This window comes from Vombatus ursinus, unplaced genomic scaffold, assembly GCF_900497805.2.
Source record: "Vombatus ursinus unplaced genomic scaffold, bare-nosed wombat genome assembly UNPS02014861.1, whole genome shotgun sequence".
NCBI classification, from domain to species: Eukaryota; Metazoa; Chordata; class Mammalia; order Diprotodontia; family Vombatidae; genus Vombatus; species Vombatus ursinus.
In genome coordinates, this window is record NW_020954639.1 from 16,099,639 (window position 1) to 16,113,825 (window position 14,187).

General features: G+C 38.7%; 1 protein-coding gene across 1 annotated transcript in view; it reads right to left on the minus strand.

The window, feature by feature from the left end:
- Window positions 1-14,187, minus strand: part of GPR158 (G protein-coupled receptor 158) — a 413,352-nt gene that overhangs the window by 371,308 nt on the left and 27,857 nt on the right. The window lies entirely within an intron of this gene.

Below are 14,187 nucleotides of genomic sequence, written 5' to 3' on the forward strand. Positions count from 1 at the left end.
TCTCTCTCTCTCTCTCTCTCTCTCTCTCTCTCTCTCTCCCTTCTTCCAAACCTTTAAATTGTTGCTCAGGTAACACAGAGTAACACGCAGGTTGGATAGCATCGTTCCCCTGATGAAAGACAATCTATGGTTCTCTACAGGTGAAGAAACCAAGCCCTAGAGAGGTTAAGCCACACAGATAATGAGTACATGAGATTTGAACCAGATCTTTTGAAAGCAACTCCAGCATTCATTCTAATGTACAACATTGCCTTCCTTTGTCAAGGCAAAAGTCCTTTGTTGTTGTTTTCAGTCATATCTAATTCTTCATGACCTCATTTGGGGTTTTCTTAGCAAAGATACTGAAATAGTTTGCCATTTCCTTCTCCAGCTTATTCTACAGATAAGGGTTAAGTGATTTGCCCAGGGTCACACAGCAAGCAAGTGTCTGAGTTCAGATTTGAACCCAGGACAATCAATCAATCTTCCTGACTCCAGGCCAGTGTCATACCCACCTTGCCACCTACCTGCTCAGGCAAAAATCCTAGTGTCTAAAATGTCTTCCTCCAGACATTGATTAATTAGTTTTAGCTTCCACTGTGTTTAAGCTACATTGAAGCCACTTTCTATAACAGAGCTTAAAATCTCCCAGGTCTAGTTTGAAGTCTGTGGTTTAAACTTTCCCTTAGAAAAAAAGGCCTACTGGCCATCTTCCCTTCTTTCATTCTTCCTATAATATAATGCTGAGCACTTACTATATACAAGGCACTATGGAGGAATCGGTGATATAGGACATTCCAAGAGGGTACTCCTTCCCCCACCTCACTAAAATAACTATGTAACTGCCACAGCTGCAGAAGCAGGAACAGAGAGAAGAGTCAAAGGAAGTAAGTATTGTATATGGGAAAAGAGCAGAATTTGGAGTTCAAAACCCAGTTCTGCTGACTACAGGGGGGTATGACCTTGGGCAACCTTGAACTTTACTGGTCTGGGCCTCAGTTTCCTCATCTCCAAATTGAGGAAGTTAGGCTAAATGATATAAGATATCTTCCAATTTAAGGCTACAATCATATGAAATGCCTAAATCTCAGATGAAACAGAGGCAGTGAATAGTTTCAGAGTCAGAACCCACTGATGGCCTCTAAGAGCAGCTAACAGATGCTTATGCTGTCAAATACAACTACAACTTTCCTACAAATAACAATGAGTACATGACATGCAAAAAAATAAAGACACATAAGCAAACTCAGAAGATCTAATAAACCCTCAAATTTTTCTGTGTAGATGATCTTCTGAGAGGGGAAATAGATTTGGTTGTTTCCAAAATCCCAATTGATGTTGTAATAGAACATAGATTATCAAATATATTGTCTCATAAGGAGTCCACACTACAGAACTCTGAGTTTGCACAGATGTTGTTTTAGAGTATCAAGTTCAGAATGTTCTTTGACAGTACTAAGTTCACAACAGGAAAGGACAGTAACCAAAGAGATAGCCTCAGAGCAGAGACTAAATATTAAGGTCTTCATTCAGGTAGAGGCACTAAGTATGAGCCAGGTTAGTCTTTTATATCATGGCTCCTCCATATATATTCTACACAAACTGATGTTTACATCTGCCTTCTCTCAATTAAACCCCAAAGGCTGCTATTGGTCCTGCTGCCTAGACCTGCAAATGGGATAGAAGCTCAGTTGAGGGAAGCTCCTCTCCATTGTAGCCCTCCCCTAAGTATTAGCACCCTCCACTAGGAAGCAGACACGCTTCCGTACACTAGTAGCAAACAGCCTGCAAAATCCAGTCACAGGCAGAATCTCCTGAACCCAGAACCTTAGACCTAAGTGCAAGCCTTTAGGGAGGCCTGGACTTCTCTTCCACTGGGACAAGTCCTATCTGGTCAGAGGAGTCACCCAAATGGAGTCACCATGTCATAACAGTTCCTACAGTAGTATCTGCTGTAAATTGAGTCTTAATAAGGTTAAATGCCTTCTATACAGCTAATAAGCAGGAAACTGTGAATTTGAACAACTTTACGGTCAGCCCCTTCTTTATGACACCATACTTACTGACTTTGCAAGCTACCCCATCCACTCTACCACCAAAACCTGGAGCCAAAGGTCCTTTCAAGGTAACATTCCCACTGTGACCTCTGCTTTTAGCTACAGCTCCAATTTCATTAACCATTTCATTTACTTCATTTCTTTTTCCCCCTAATATTCTTTCTGTTTTATTTTATTTTTCAATTAACAAGCATTTATTTCATCAAAAATGTTTCTAAGTAAAAAGAAGATTATTTTAAGGCTCAATCTACAGGTTATTCTTATAGAAGTCAATAAAATTTATTGAACTGAAGAGAAAGCAAAGGGAAACTCACCTGTTTAGGCTTTTACCTACGAACTCAATAGCTTCCTGATACAGCCAGGAAGTGCAGTGGAGAGTGTCCTGAAGTCAAGACTTGAGTTCAAATCCAGCCTCAAATACTTTCTAGCTGCGTGGCCCTAGGCAAGTCACTTAATTGCTGTTTGTCTCAGTTTCCTCATCTGTAAAATGTGGGTAATAAGAACACCTACCTCCCAGGGTTGTTCTGAGGATCATGTGAGATCATATTAATAAAGCACTTAGCACAGTACCTAGCTCATAATAGATACTTAACAGATATTTGTTTCCTTCCTTCTTTGATGTTAATTCAATTTAATTCAGTAAATATTTCCTAAGTGCCTATATACCTTATCCCTGGCAGGATTCACTGGGAAATGTGGGAAGTAGGGAACACATTCTAAATACCTCCATTAATTTTCTGACCTTCCCCTCATCATGAGCTCCTAAGATAGTCTAGTCTACCCTTCCTCCATCCTGCTATTTCACTGTCTCTATTCCAACATTTCCTCCCTTTTCTATCTCTCTACATGACTCATATGCCCTAAGACTGAAAACTCCAGGAGTTTTAGGTAAAAGCACAGTCAATTTGTTTTTAATCCAATGAAGACAGGGACAAGTTGTCCCTTCGTCTTCATCTACCTCCCTCCCCTCCACCTATAACAGCTTCTAAGACCTGCTGCATCATGATTTGGGGAGAGGCAATGTGACAGAATTGTCAGAACACTGGACTAGGAGTCACAAAAAGCTAGGTTCAAATCCCACCTCTAACACTAATCAATTGTGTGGCCCTAAACAAGTCGTTTAGTATTTCTAAGACTTTAAGTTAAAGATGGGATCTCACATGACCTATAATTTTGCCAGAGGCAAATCACCTTACAGGATAAAAGATACCACCAACTTCCAATGATTGCTTTTTGTCACACTCTTCCCCTGCCCCATTTCAACTCATAAGTCAGAAATGTCCTGTGAGTAACAGTACTTCTGAACCCTAAAACTCACTTTAAACATCAAACTAAAGACACAAATCTGGACAGAGCTCCTTGTTCTCATTTCTGAGAACTGAGTTCTCAGTTCTAATGAACTAGAGGAGAGACATCATTTCTTATCTATTATTATCATATTCCTCTTGCAAAGAGAACAGAAAGGATAATTGAATTTTTAAAATCACATTTATATTGGGCTTTAAAGTTGAAAAAGTTTTCCTCGGAGCAACTTCTTGAGAAAAGTAATACAGTACAGCATTGTTATCCCAATTTTACAGATGAGGAAAATAAAAGCTAAGTTAATTTCCCATGAATCTAGTGTCAGAATCAGAATTCCAATCTCAATGTCATGATTCCTAAGTCTACCACTGCTCTTTCCCCTCACACCATACTGGTTGAAAGGAATGGTAATTATTTTGCCCTTTATCTCAAAAACAAAATTGATGTGTGAATTTTGATCTTGTGGTACACTTAGCCCTGCACATAGATAAAGTCAACTGATATATTTGAAAATTCTGGGTTTCTTACTCAAAACAATGCTAAGTTTTCATCTAGGGATTCAGACTTTTCATAGGCTGCAATGGAAGCATGCTCTTGATGCCCTCCAAAGAAAAGAGCAGTGATATTTTAAGGCTTGGATATCAAGCCAACCTCATGCCCCAAGTTTGGTACCAGGACACAGAATGAGGACTTGTCTCTATCCCTCTCCTGGGCAGGACTCCAAGCTCCCTGAAGGACAAAAATCCTTCCATCTTTATCTTTGTATCACCAGTACCTAGCATGAAGCTTTATATAAAGCAAGTGCTTAATATTTGTTGAAATAGAGGATGAAATGTTGAAACTCGGCATTTCTGTATAATTTGAAAGGCCCAATGATAGTAATGCATCCCACTAAAGCTACCCTGGAATATGATAAAGTTGCTCACTCAGTATAGACCTGTGAAGTAGAAAGAGTGTGGATGAAAGGTGCTCTCTCTAAACTTCAAATGTTTGTATTGATCTATTAGGTACCTATGTTCTTAGGTCCAACAAGAGCTCAACAAACAACCTTCTCAACAAAGTGAGCAAAAATGAATGACATTTGAGAGACTAAACTGATAGTACCCTTTGACTCATCAGTCCCACTACTGGGCATGGATCTCAAGGAGGTCAAAATTAGAAATATACCAAACTGGTTCCAGTAGCACATTTTGTGATATAAAAGAATGGGGGGAAGTGCCTATTGATTGAGAAGTGGCTGAAAATGTGGTACATGAACATAACAGAACATTATTGTGCAATAAGAAACAAAAGATATGGGGAAGTCAGAGAAAAGTGGGAAGATGTATGTTAACTAATGCAGAGTAAAGTGGGACCATCAAAACAAAATATACAATGACTACAACAATGTTGACGAAAAAAGCATTGAAATTAAGGTTCTGCATAAGTGAAAAAACAAACAAAAAATAATAATGGCCCCAGAGAACAAATGATTCAACATAGTCCTCTCCTCTCCAAAGATAGGTGGGAGATTATGAGGGCAGAATGTTGCATACAGGACCACAACATCAGTGTTTTTCTTTTGTTTAATTCTTTCTTTTTTTTTCTTGCTACAAAAAAGTAGAATTCAATTCTGGGGCAGAGATGGCCAGGGAGAGGTGAAAGGACAAAATAGGAGGGAGAGTAGACTATTTCCAGAAATGACTGTGATGCAAAAACACAAGGCATCAATAATCCTATTTTTGGAAGTTCAGAGAATAAAATTTTAATGTTTACTACTTTTAAAAATAGTATTTAGTTCCCCAAAGTGAAAGAGAAAAAAGATGGAACTTCTTGTAAACATCATCTTCATTTCATTTGGACATTGACCCATAAGAGATTCCCTTCTCAAGAACTTTTTTCATTTCCTTGTGCATCTGCAAAGACAAAGTTAATCAATTTTATAAGATAGGGATAGCCCCCTCTCAATGATGACTTTGGTCTGTTAAGAGGCTTATGAGGCAATGCTTATCTCTCAAATCACAAGACAGCATTCTCCACTGGTAACATTTCCCACATTCCTTTGCTCCAAATATCTTTTTCTGAAAGAGAGGAGAGGAGTGGGCTGAATGAGTGGGGTGGTTGTAGGGTTGAATATTCATTTATCTGAGAAACCAGATAATAGGTACACTAATGAATTGCTGCTAGAATAGTGAACTGGTTCAACCATTCTAAAGAACAGTTTGGAACTAGCCTAAAGGGCTACAAAACTATGCATACCCTTTGACCCAGCAATACTAGTACTAAGTCTGCAACCTAAAGAGAGGAAAGAAAAAGGAAAAGGACATATGTATACAAAAATATTTATAGCAATTCTTTTTAGTGGCAAAAAATTGGAAATCAAGTAGATGCTCATCAACTGAGGAATGGCTGAATAAGTTATGGTGTATGATTGTAATGGAATACTACTTTGCTGTAGTGAATGATGAGAGGGGTGGTTTCAGAAAAACCTGGCAAGACCTATATGAACTGATGCAAAGTGAAGTGAGAAGAACTAGGATATGACTGTGCACAGTAATAGCAATATTGTAATGATGATCAACTGTGAAAAACTTGGCTACTCTGATCAACACAGTGATCTGAGACAATTCCAAAAGACTCACAATGAAAAAATGCTGTCCATTTCCACTTTGAGTACAAATTTAAGTATAATTTTTCTCACTTTTCTTTCTTTTTTTGTAATATGGAAATGTGTTTTGCATGATTTCACATATATAATTGACATCATATTGCTTGCCTTCTCAGTGGGTGTGGGAGGATATGGGAAGGAGGAAGATAATTTGGAATTCAAAATTTAAAAAGAAAAGAATGTCAAAAATATATAATAAACTTATAAAGGAAAAAAATAAAAATAAAAACAACAGGACTTCAGATTTCCAAAAGCATTTGGGAATCACTGGATACTAAGGTTCATATGTCATAGTATTTTGCATTTCTAGAGCTAGAAGAGACCTTAGATGATGATGACTGCTCCTTCTCTTTCTCCTTTGCTGGATCTTTTTCCAGATCACACCTTCTAACTATAGATATCTCTCAGGGTTCTGTCCTAGGCTCTTCTCTTCTCCCTCTGTACTACTTCACTTGGTGATCTCATCAGCTCACATAGATTTAGTTACCATCTCTATACTGATGATTCTTGAATTTACCTATCCTGCCCCAAACTCTCTGCTGATCCCTGATCTCACATCTCCAACTACCTTTCAGACTTACCAAACTCAATATCCAGTAGACATCTTAAACTCAATATGTCCAAAATGGATCTTACTACCTTTTCCCCTGAACCCTTCACAACTTCTACCTTCCCTGTTACTGCAGAGGAAAATACCATCCTCCCAGTCCCTCAGGCTCCCAAGCTAGGAGTCATCCTGGATTCCTCACTATCTCTCACTCCCCATATCCAAGCTGTTGACAAGACCTATCAATTTTACCTTTGCAACATCTCTCAAATGTGCCCCCTTCTTCTCTGATACTGCCACCACTCTAGTTCATACTCCCTTATTACCTTGTGCCTTGATTACTGGAACAGCCTGCTGGTGGGTCTACCTGTCTCAAGTCCCTCCCCCACTCCAATCCATCTTCCATTCAGCCATTAAAGTGATTTTTGGAAAGCTAAGGTCCAATCATGTCACCCCCACTCAATAAACTCCAATGGCTCCTCCAATAGCAAATACAAAAAGCTCTGTTTAGCATTCAATGCCTTTCATAACCTAGCCCTCTCCTTCCTTTCCAGTGCTGTTATACCTCATGCCACAACATGTCCTCTTGGATCTAGTGACACTGGCCTCAATTAAAATGAAGTGATAGATGGACTCTCCCTGAGCAACAGCCCTTTTACCCACTTCATAAGTGAGCCATCAGTCCTCAGTGAATGAATTTAGTATCTGCTGCTTAGAGAAAGTGGGTCAGAAGGTTTATTTTCCTCTCTTCCAGATGCAAGTTGCAGTAATTTTAGAAAGTTTATTTGGTTGGTTATTTTTTACTCTAAGAAAAAGGAAAGATAGCAAATGAGACCCATGGGTAGGCCAGATTAATGAAGGAAAGGTTCTAACTATACAGCATGATTGGTGTAATCCATCATCTACCCCATCTCTCTATACAAGGCTGGAATTTCCTCAGTAAGGAATAAATTCTTAAACTCTAGAATTCAGTATGAAAGTTAAAATGAAAATCCCCTTGGAAGATACAAGGAACTAACAGAATCATATTAAAGGTGCAAATAATTGTTTTTCAATGAAAAGATCATAGATCTAGGGTTGGAAGGGATTTCAGAGGCCTTCTTATACAATGCTCATGTTTCAAAGGTGAGGAAAATGATGTCTAAGGGAAGTTAAGTGACTTGTCCAAGGTCACAAAGGTGGGAAGTATTAGAGGTAGGATTTTAATTCACGCCCTCTGATTCCAGAGTGAGAGCTCTTTCTCCATCACTGCTTTCTCCAAAAGTTGTTTTTGGTAGATACAAAGTATTAAGTTCCCAAAAGTAGAGGAAAATGAGGTGTTAAGGGTAGGATTATTGATCGCCTATTCTCTCTGGTCAGTAATTAGTCAATAAACATTTATTAAGTACCTACTGTATGCCAGGTGGGGCAGCAAGGTGGTTCAGTGGATAAAGCCCTGGGCTTGGAATCAAGAAGACTTATCGCATAGTTCAAATCTGTCCTCGGACACTAGCTGTGTGACCCTGGGCAAGTCACTTAACCCTGTTTGCTTTGGTTTCCTCATCTGTAAAATGAGCTAGAGAAGAAAATGGCAAACCATTCCATTATCTTTGCCAAGAAAACCCCAAATGGAGTCAAAAAGAGTCAGACATGACTGAAACAACTGAACAACAATATGTCAGGCACTATGTTAAGGGCTGAGGATACTAAAAAAAAAAAGGCAAAAGACATCCTTTGCCCTCATGGAGTTCACGGCCTAATGAAGGAGACATCACACAAACAACTAAGTACAAACAAGCTATAGACAGAATTAATTGGAAATAATCAAAGGAGGGCAGGCACTAGTATTAAAAGGGATTGGGAAAGGCTTCCTGTAGAAGGTGAGGTTTTAGCTAGAACTTGAAGGAAGCCAGGGAAGCCAGGAGGCAAAGACAAGAAGGAAGTCATTCCAGGTTAATTTAACCTCTTTTAGTGAGATGTCAGGGAAAGAATACTAGCCTTTTCATACTGAGATTTGGTATCAAGTTTTGGCTCTGATTCTAATTGTAGCTTCAGCTTCACATAATTTTTTTAAATTTGTATTTATTTAAATTAACTTGATTAATTATTAATAATTCTAAATTAATATTATGTGTTTAATCAATAATTAACCAAAGAAGGAGACTTTTTATAGCTCGTGGCTCCTTAAAAAAACAATTTTTGGCATCTTAAAAACAATTTTATTTTCATAGCCTATGTTTGCACCACCAGAAATAAGAATTTTGGACCTGAAACAGCCCCATACATCAACGGATAACACATCTAAAATTGTATCTTCTAGTCTAGAGGTGTCAAACATGAGACCCACCAGTCACATGAAGCCCACAACATTTGCAAGCACAGCCCCAGCCAGATTAAAATGTAATTGGGAAATATTTAACAAAATAAATACAAATACATACAACAATAAATACAAAATACATAAATAATATTAATAAGTGGTTTTCTCAGTCAATATGTGGGGATTCTTGGGCATGGTTTAGTGGCCCTTTTTTCATTTGAGTTTGACATTTTTCTAGTCCAATCCCATGTGAATAAGGAGAGTCTCAGAGAGGCTGGGTGATTTGTTCACTATCTAGTAAGTAGTCCGAAGTACTGTGGTACAGTAGAATGAGCACTGACTCTGAGGTCTGAGAACATCACTTCAAATCCCACATTTGATGCTTTCTCCTGGGTGACCTTGGGCAAGTTTCTTAAATCTTTCTGGGCTTCACTTTTATATAACACACAGAACTGGAAACAATGGTCCCTAAGGTCGTTTCCAGCTCTGGATCCATGAGCCTAATATGGCCCATACTTTGACTTTCTCATTGATCGTCTTCCAAGGAAGGAAGAACTACAGGCTCCCAAAACCCTCCCTCTCAATGCTTGCCCCGTCCTATAGTAGCCTAGGTGGTTCACACATCTTGGTTCTGGCCAACTGTCCTGCAAGAGAGACAGAGACAGAGACAGAGATGAAGAAACAGAGAGAGAGAGACAGAGAGACAGAGAAACTGAGAGATGGAGAGACAGAGAGAGACAAGAGAGAGAGACAGAAAGAGAGAGACAGAGACAGAGAGAGAGAAACAGAGAGAGAGGTAGTAGGAAAACAAGGAGAGGGCATTGTGTTCAAAATCCAGAGAAAAGAAAGTCTCAGGAAGAAGAGAAGTTCAGCAATGTCAGAAACCGCAGAAAGGTGAAGAAGGATGAAATCTGAGAAAAGGCCATTCGATTTGAAATTTCAGAAACCATTGACAACCTTAAAGAAAGCAGTTTCAGTTGAGAGGTGACATCAAAAGCCAAATTTCAAGGGTTGAGGAATGGGAAGTAAGAAAGTATGAATACAAATGTTATTGTTTTTATTTTGGTTTTTGGCTATGAAAGGGAGAATAACAGAATGACAGCTCGAGAAACCTAGAGATTGTCTAGTGAAGTATTTTAAGAATGGGATAAGTTGATCTCGGAATATTTGTAAGCAGTAAGAAAGGAGCCAGTAAATACAGATTAAAAGTTGATTGGGGAGGGGGGTGAGGGAGATTATCAAGGGGAGGAAAAGTTCCTGGAGACAATGGGATCACAAGACAGAGTTAAGGGATTGGCATTTGCAGGAAGACTCAGGTCTTTCTCCAAGACTGGAGCCGAGGAGGAGAAAGTGGGGAATAATGCTGGGATTATCTAAAATATTAAACTGGACAAAAGAAGGAACTTTCAACAGAGGGCTTTGGCTTTTTATTTTGTTTTTCTTTTCAGTTAAGCACAAGGTTAGTAAAACAATGGAAGGGAAGAGGGGGAATATAAATGGTTTGAGGTGCTTCTTGTTTTTATAAAATGAAGGCATTGACCTAGATAAGAGATTCTTAACCTGGGATCTATGGACTTGGTTACTTAAAAATATTATGACAACTAACTGTATTTCAACATAATTTGTTTCCTTTATAATAATATTTTATTTGTACATTTTAAAGCGTTATTATGAGAAGGGGTCCATGACTCAAAAGAAGTTAAGATCCCCCTGGACCAGATGACCTTTATTATTCCTTCCTCTCTCATTGCTGTAACACTTAATTCTGTATAAAAAGAAAAGTGAAAGGTGGGAGGGGATGGGAGTGAGAGATATAGAGGGAGGTAGAAAGGGCAGATAGATCAAGAGATTGGGAGAGAGTGAATGAGAGAGAGATGGACAGATGCATGGATGGATGGATGGAGGGATGGAGGGATGGATGGATGTTAGGTGACCTCCCAGTTCCTATGGTGATGCCTCTTAGCAAAGCTATCAAGTAATTATTGTGAGGAAAGTACTTTGTAAATTCTGAAGTGCTGGAAACCATCATTATGCTAAATACTCCCAGGGCTCCTGCCACAATCTCTTATTACTCATTTTTTCTACTTCTACCATCTCACTGAAGAAGAAAAAATACACCTGAAAACCTGGGAAGGTTACCTCTGTGTGACTTTGAAATTCTTAACCTCCTTTGCTATTTAAAATAGAGTAGCTTTTAACCCCATACAATCTTAAATACTGGAAAGAGAAACCGTACATTACCATAGCAACCTAATCTCTGTTAATCAAAACAGAGAGTCTTATTTTTTCCTAAAATAATGTAATTTATTTAAAAGCTTTAAAACACAAAGCTTGAAAAGTTAACATTCCTTAGTCTGGGGTACAATCAAATTGATCCTCTGGAAGAATTTAAACAATCCCCCACCATGAACATTTGATTAAGTAAACAGAAAGGCTGGAAGAGAAGTAGCCTAGGCTTTCTGGAGTCATGTGGAGGATGAGTTAGCAGTCAAAAAAGTAAATATCCCCTTGTTTCCAGACAGCTTCCTACTGAACAGCCCCATGGAACCTTGGAACAAAGCTCCAAAGAGGTAACGTACACAGATCGATAGCCACAATATGACACCAATGCAGAAAAAGCTACTTAGGTCAATGGGCAAAGCTCAGCTAACATAGGGCAGTCATCAGGGCAAAAGTGCTGATGAGAACAGGAATTCAAGACCAGTAAAAAAAATACCACTCAAGACAAGGAAAGTAAAAGCTAAGAATTTTCAAAAAAATTAATAGAATGAGGGAAAAGGGAATAAGAGGAAGTCAGATCTTACAGGACTTGGGGAGGCAGAGGCAGAAAAAAGGCCAGACAAGTAGGACACTTTTGAAAGTCACAGGTTGAATTTATTATATGCTTTAAAAGAAAAGTGAGCTATCTATAAGAAATCTACAGTTTTATGTATAATCTTCTTTTTCTGTTCTACAATGCATAAGCAAATAACAATCTATTTGGCATTTTGAAATTCAGAATAAAAATAAAATATTTTTAAAATAGACTATAATTTAGTAAAGCTTAGAGTTTGGAGCCCTTCTAAACAAGGAGGTACCAGAGGAACTTTGCATAGCAGTGTGTGTATGTGTATGTGTGTGTGTGTGTGTGTGTGTGTGTGTGTATAAGCATATACATACACAGATATATACACACTATGTATACAGAAAAAGGAGTCATAAAACAGCATGTGTTAAGTGCTTACTAAGTACAGAACTATGTGGAATACAAGTAGAAAAATGGAGAGAGCCTCTGATCTCAAGGAGCACCCATTCTAATAGAGGGAGATAACTCATAGAGGAGGTTTTAACTGAAAGTCAGATATGAAAGATCCCAAGGTTCTTAGGGTATAATGGCAAATCTTATGGTAATGCATCTTCTTTAATATCTCTTTCACTGTTAAAATCATACCCAATCCTGATATCAAACTATTTGACTATACCAAGGACTTGCAGGTGAAAAGTGTCTTTTCTGGATTTTTAGTAGCTGCAGTTTCTGAGGAGGTAAGGATCTCAGGGGGAGAAGCAATTGCTAAGTTGCATCTCCAAAGAGGTTGCTTTCCAAAAAAAAAATGATTTCCAGGACCGGACTGGAAGTAGAACCAGTGGTTTGTAATGGGGGTGGGAAGGATGGAGTTGAACTGCCTGCAGGTGGTGGTTGGTTAGCAGTTGGCGTTGGTGGTTCAGAGAAAGGTCTACCCATTCACCAAAGTGATTGTTCCCCTCATTGTTAGCTAAGACAGCCTGGACTGGAAGCAGGGCTCTTTGTCTGGGAAGCATTACTATTTCCAGAACTGTTAGATTCGCATTGAGAAGGTGCTTATGGGATAACTAGGTGGCACAGTGGATAGAGCACCAGCCTTGAAGTCAGGAGGACCAGAGTTCAAATCCAGCCTCAGACCCTTGACACTTAGTAGCTGTGTGACTCTGGGCAAGTCACTTAACCCCATTTATTCCCTAGCCAGGAGAGAGAGAGACAGAGAGAGACAGAGAGAGAGAGAGAGAGAGAGAGAGAAGGTGCTTATTTGCATTAGTAGAAGACTTGTCCTCATCAGGACTTCTCCATGCTAACGAGATCATGGGTCCAGTCCCAATCCTATCCCATGGGTCAAAGATGGGATTTGAACATGGGTTGCTGATTTGGATTTCAGTGTGCTTTCTACTGTACTCTTTGTATCACCCCCATCACTTAATGCAAGGCTGGACTTAGAGTAAGCACTTAGATGATTTTCCATTCCATTCCCTAGACTGTACTGCTGCATCAGCATGAATCCATTCTCACTCCTGGGTAGTGCTTCTCAGTAATGGTATCATCCTCAGAAATTATTCCCATGAAGGGGCAGGGTACTAAAAATTGATCAAGGAATTAAACCTGCCCTAGGTTTACCAGTCACGGGAAAAAAGCCAAGATTCCCCACTGGAAATAACAGGACTTTACTTCAGAAAAAAAAGGATCTCAACAAAAAGAAAAGATTATTTAAAAGCCCAAGAGCAAATAGTCCAATAAAGAAGATACATAAATAAGAGAGTGATTTTAAAACACACACATGCACACATATACACACACAACCAATGCCTACCCACCCAGATCTAATAACTTATGTCAACGAGCTGGGCCAATAATACAGATTTCACTTAACCAGGAATGTGTGACCTAAAGATCATCAATGAAGTTATTTTAAGGAATTTTTTGGACAGGTTAAAAGAAACAGAATGTAAAATGTAATAGAGGAATAAAATAACAATAGCAGCAGTTTGTATGGTGTGTTAAGGTTTACAAAGCTCTTCTAACATGCCTCCTTTGATCTTTTCGACATCCTGATGTGGGTGGTAGTACAAAAATTATTATTCCCATTTTACAGATAAGCAAGTTAGTTTCAAAGAGGTGACATGACTTTTTTAGTGACTGAATCTCAGATAAGTTAAGTGACTTGCCCAAGGTAATACAGACAGAGAGAATCCGTATTCCAACCCAGGTCTTCTGACTGAATCTTAGAATTATTTTCACTAGAACATGTGGTTTCAGAAAGTTCCCATCAGTCTTATGCAAATTCATAATATGTAATAATGTAAGGTAAAACAAATTGCAAAATCTCTGAAGACAAATTTCTAGAGACTAGAATACATTGTGCACAGTTTCACTTACCCTAAAAGACCGAAATAAACCAAACACCTTCACAGTTAAAAATACATTCTGCTTGCAAACACTTGGTCTACCTTTTTTATTCTGTAAAGAATTAGATTTCATTTCTGTAAAGACTTTGGAAATCAGGTTGAACTCTGTTCCCAACCCCCCACTTCCACTTCTGCCTTATCTCCAGCATTTCTTTCATGTAGA